The sequence below is a fragment of the Tigriopus californicus genome, chromosome 7 (assembly GCF_007210705.1).
Source record: "Tigriopus californicus strain San Diego chromosome 7, Tcal_SD_v2.1, whole genome shotgun sequence".
Lineage (NCBI taxonomy): Eukaryota > Metazoa > Arthropoda > Copepoda > Harpacticoida > Harpacticidae > Tigriopus > Tigriopus californicus.
This window is the reverse complement of record NC_081446.1, coordinates 16,389,264-16,394,925: the sequence shown is the minus strand read 5'-3', so window position 1 is coordinate 16,394,925 and position 5,662 is coordinate 16,389,264. Positions and strand designations below refer to the sequence as shown.

The 5,662-nt window shown below is 42.2% G+C and overlaps 1 protein-coding gene across 1 annotated transcript in view; it reads left to right on the top strand.

Annotated features, from left to right (window-relative positions):
• LOC131884040 (mucin-2-like) overlaps positions 1–5,662 on the top strand; it is a 21,222-nt gene that overhangs the window by 13,978 nt on the left and 1,582 nt on the right. The window lies entirely within an intron of this gene.

Below are 5,662 nucleotides of genomic sequence, written 5' to 3'. Positions count from 1 at the left end.
CAGTATATCTTCTTATGCTGATGATACAAAATTGGTAGTTGGTAGGAATGGTCAGGATTCTGGTTGTCTGGCCAAATCTACTCCTGGGTTGTGCGAGTAACATGGCAATGAATGGAATGAAATTCCGCTCAATGACCTTTGGGTCGACGCCATTAGACAATCCACTATTAGATGATGAAGGTAAGGACATTGAGCAGGTCTCATTCATAAAGGATTTAGGTGTAGTCCTCCAAGATAATGGAAAGTTCGATGAGCATATCCACTTGAAAGTTGGTAAGGCTTTTCAAACATGTGGTTGGATATTTCGCACGTTTAAGTCCAGAGATAGTATCACGATGCTAACTCTGTACAAGGTGATTGTTCAGCCGCATCTTGAATATGCCTCTCCCATTTGGGCTCCAATTAGTTCAGCAGGTTTTCAAAAGCTCCAGCAGATCCAAAGATACTTTTCATGGGACATTGAGAATATGAGAGAGCTCTCTTATTGGGAGAGGTTAGAAAGGTTGGGATTGTACAGTACTCAGAGAAGGTACGAAAGGTATCTGATATTGTACGTTTTCAAAAACATTCATGAGCTTTGTCCCAACCCAGGATTTAGGGTCAATTCTAGTGATCGTAGAGGCTTAATGTGCGTTTTGAGAGCACCTTCAAGCCCTCGAAAATCCAGGCTAGTTACAACAATGAAGTCTACCTCTTTTCTTTCTCGGGCTCCTTCATTGTTCAATTTGCTGCCCTCAAATGCAAGACGCCCTTGGCAAACTGAATCAATGTGCCTTTCCATACGTCTGTGGCGAAGAATTGAGACTTCATGGATGAGCCATGAGGATCAACTTATCAAATTGAAGGCAAGAATGGAATCTTCAACACGCTAACTGGTTTCACCTGTTCTGAGTGCGAATACCCCAGGCCTGCAACAAATCAATTTTGTCCGTTCTTTTGGATCTACGTTTAGTGGTACAATCATCAATAGGCCCAGCAAAAATTCGCATTCTGCCAATTTTGCAACTCTTGCATATCTAACATCTTTTGGCAAAAAAATGCAAATTCAATAAATTTGCAAATCTAGGAATTCTATCAACAACACTTGACATTATCCTGCAAATGCTTTTACAATGTCGGCCATTATATCAAAAATATTATTTCTAAAATTTAGGTCAGCATCTGCGGAAAAAGTCATGAAAATAAAATGTTCCTGATTTTGTCTGGAAATCTATTTGGCATAAAAGTACTTGAAAATAAAATTAGATTGCAGATGAAATGCCCACTGTCTGTGTTTAACTCTTCCCTCTAACTCAGCCGATCTTCGAACACGCGTCTGACTTATATCAATTAAAACGTTGGGGCTCAGCCACTATGGACGGTTTTTATTTAAGGTAAGGGAACACATGGAACAAAGAAGGAAGGAACATAATTAACACACAATAATTACTGATATTATCTCGGCATCCTCTCTCAGGTCTGAGCATAAATGGCCTCTGGTATGAAGTAAAATGACAAAGTAAACTGTTTTTCCATCAATCCCACGAGGTGACCAAAAGCCAAAGCCGACAAAGACTCACAGTCTGTATTTATATTTCACCCAACCATCAACTCCTAAATAGTTTCGTTCCATTTTCATCATTGCATTTTTTTTAGAGAGAAAGTTTCGGTTGCAAGGCAGTAGTAACGAAATTATGGTAATTTGTTCCTTCTTTCAAAATAGGAAATACCATCCCAATTCATTTTAAAATGATATAGTTGTAACAACTCCAAAACCCAAAATATACTCGTTCCATTCTTTTCACACTCCATAGCGGCCTTTCATTATTCTGAAGAATCTTTAAATTTCGGGCAATCTTATCAGAAGTTGTTATTTTTCAGTACCATCTTTAAATCATGCATCATGAGGAGGGAAGATCAGAGCTCAAGGCGTTTGTGGTCTCAATCTTGTTATATTTGCAGTGTTTTATTGTTTATAGTCAAACGGACTTTCAGAGTCCGATTTTGGTACTTTAGTTGCGTGATTTCAATATCGTGGCATTACGTTGGATGGAAACTCTAACGCCATCTTTTCCGCTCGGTTTTAGACAACTACTATGGTCAGTTGTGCCAAGCTGAAAACAAAGTAACATGTAGTCATGAAGCCAATGAATGGGTTCTCTTTTTCCACCTCCCTGACATTTTCATGAAGCCTCCCCCCCCAACTTTGCTACTTTTCAAAATAACCAGACCAAGCCTAGCCAACCACAGGCCAAGAGGAACAATGGCCCATAGTTTGTCGGTTTGTGGGGGAGTTTTGTAGACATTTTGTTCTGGCAGTGATGCTTGATGATTTTTGAAAGCTGCACCACTATTCCACATTTACAAAATATTAAAAGTCCATTCAAATTAATTCACCAAGATAGTAGGCAGTGCTTGTCAAATTTAATGGATGGAGATTCAAACTTGGGTTACTTCACCTATCCTAATACTGGCCCAACATAGATTCAATATCATTATACTCAATTCCTTCTCATAAAACCAACCCAGACTAAAATAGGTTGCATGTCAGGCTCTGTACTTAGAATAGTACGACAGTGAGGTCAGTGCACCATAGCGGTTGAAGTTTGAACCTTCATTTTTGCTCCAAAACAATGAGTTTAAATACGTCCCAGAGCCAAACTAAACACATCTTTGTGCTTTAAGGGGTAGTTCTTAGACTGAATTTACTTTGGAGGCATCATTAATTGCAATCACAGCAATACCAGATTCTAATTATGTGTTTTTCAATCAAAAATGTAGAAATCAGCCAATTAAATGGTATCTGACTGGTTCAAAGTACGTTTAAGGGTACCTGAAGGGTAGCTAAAGCAGTATATAACTCCTAAAACTACATATTTTTATCTTAACGAGTTTGGTTTGGATATGGGACGCGTTTGAACGCATTGTTTTGGAACAGGATTGAAGGTTCAAAATTCAACTATTATGGTATGCTGAGCTCAAAGTCGTATTTTTCTAAATACAGAGCCATAGCATTTGATGAGTCCGTTCAACGCAACACTGCCCATCGAAAATCACGCAACTAAAGTACCAAAATCGGACTCTGAAAGTCCGTTTGAAAGAAAGAGAGATTCAACAAGCAGGCCATGGGCACGAAGGAAATCCGCCCCTAGGATCGGCTTATCGACAGCCGCAATGGTGAAGGTCCAAGAAAAATGCTCTTGTGCCTAATGAAAAGGATTGGGTGTGGGAGCCATAGGTGGGGATAGAAGATCCATTAGCGGCAGTAAGCTCAAGGGAGCAGGGAGACATATGGTAAAAACGATTGGGGGGGAGAACACTTATCTTGAGCTCCAGAATCAACAAGATAGCAGTAGCCCTCGGTGTCCACAACGTGCAACAAGGTTTGACCGCCACCGTTATTGGCGACCGCGAACGCGTTTCCCGCTTCCGTAGAAGGATTTGACGTGTGGGACACCTCGCTGACACCGGTTGCTGATACGAACAAGGGGAGACACAAGTAATGGGCCTTATCGCCATAACGGGAATGGTATTTATAAAGAGAGCCCTTCCCTGTCAGCTTGTCGAGTTTCTTCTTAGTTGGCCCCGGCTGACGGCCTCGACATTGCGTGTACCTCAGAGTGCAGCTTGCGGGCGACCATGAACGAATCTGCCCGGAGAGCTAAATTACGGCAGCCAGTGTCGTCGAGATGCATCAGATGACAGCGAATGTCCTCCGGAAGCTTCTCAAGGAAAAGCGCCCGGAATAAAAAATCTGGTTCAGTCAGAGCCATAGAGGGCCAGCATGAGGTCCATCAGCTCCTGAGGGCTTTCGGTCCCCGAGTGGAGGTAGATGGAGGAGGCGTTGGGCACGTTTTGTTCGGACAAAGTGAAAGTTTTAACGAGCTGCTCTTTAAGCTTGGAGTAAGGCTGGTCCACCGGTGGGGATTGCAAGGTCGCCACCACGCGGCACGCCGTGTCTTGATCGAGACTGGCCACAAGGTGATGATATTTCGTTTCCTCCTGAGTTATACCGCGGATGGAGAACTGAGATTCGGCCTGCAGAAACCAAACGATCGGGTCCCGAGGCCAGAACAGAGGCAATTTGACGCCCAGGGCCCCCCACGGCCGGATAAGCCGGGTTTGGATTGGACATCGTTCTCCCGAAAGTCGCAGAAAAGTCAGCAAGCGGCTGACACAAGTAAAACGTCGGGGTCACCACTGTAGAGACGCACAAATTAGGCGGGACGAATTTACATACGACTATATTTCTCGGAATCTGATAACACGTTAAAATAGAGGTCAGCTGTTCCCCCGAACAGGGTCGCCACAAAGGCTTTGAAGTTTAAAAATATTTGAAATAAGTTACCGGATCAACAACACCCACGTAATACTTTCTTACGAGTTCTTGTAATCTTTTTACAATTGGAGGCCAGTGTTCGTCTTTGAACTTAAATTTGACGACCTTTCTGGTAGGTTTTACTCTTGAGCACGCCGGCTTTTGATTAATGGTCGACCCTATCTCAAGAACATTGTGATCTGGCAGGTAATTAGGTGTCAAATGGTGGACATACTGTATCAGATCAGGGTTATTGAAAAAGACTAAGTCCAGAACGTTATTCACTCTGGTGGCTTCACCAACATGCTAAGAGAAATTGCGCAAGATCCCAAACTCCTCGAGTTTCTCGAACAACTAAGATGTCGATTTCGAAATGGGAATATAACCATCTGGACTAACCTCCCACTCTACAACGCTAGCCGGAAAATTTAAGTTCCCCTACAACGAGAACCTTCAAGCAAACTACCCGGTCCAGCTCATTTCTTGTGAATTTGAGTTGAATCCATAATAAAAGCCGATTAAAGATCGGGAATGATACGCACCATCTGCTCCAAAATAAATTATAATTTTTTTGCTCCCTACCAAGACCACTATCTAGATCACTTTCTAATGCTTGCACTTTTTGTTCGTCCAAGTCCCTCAAAAGAGGCATTGATTCCGGCAAGCTGAAGCAACCATTGATGGCAAGAGAAGAGATGAGCCAAGCCATCACCAAGCACCGCCTCTGCACATTGCGTTGAAAATGATGCCATTTACCAAGATATTGCAAGGCTAGATTTGATCCTAAATCCTGGATTGGGACAAAGCTCATGAATGTTTTTGAAAACGTACAATATCAGATACCTTTCGTACCTTCTCTGAGTACTGTACAATTCCAACTTTTCTAACCTCTCCCAATAAGAGAGCTCTCTCATATCCTCAATGTCCCATGTAAAGTATCTTTGGATCTGCTGGAGCTTTTGAAAACTTGCTGAACTAATTGGAGCCCAAATGGGAGAGACATATTCAAGATGCGGCTGAACAATCAACTTGTACAGAGTTAGCATCGTGATACTATCTCTGGACTTACATGTGTGAAATATCCAACCACATGTTTGAAAAGCCTTACCAACTTTCAAGTGGATATGCTCATCGAACTTTCCATTATCTTGGAGGACTACACCTAATTCCTTCATGGACAAAACCTGCTCGTTATTTTTACCCACGTTATCTACGAGTGGAGTGCTAAATAGAGATATGTTATTGAATCGTTAAACTCTTTATTTTTACGGCTCTTGGCGCCTTACGCAAAATTTGAACAGTAAGATTAGGGAAAAGCGCAAAGTAAATGGAATATGGTACCCACAATGATTTCAACCCCCACCT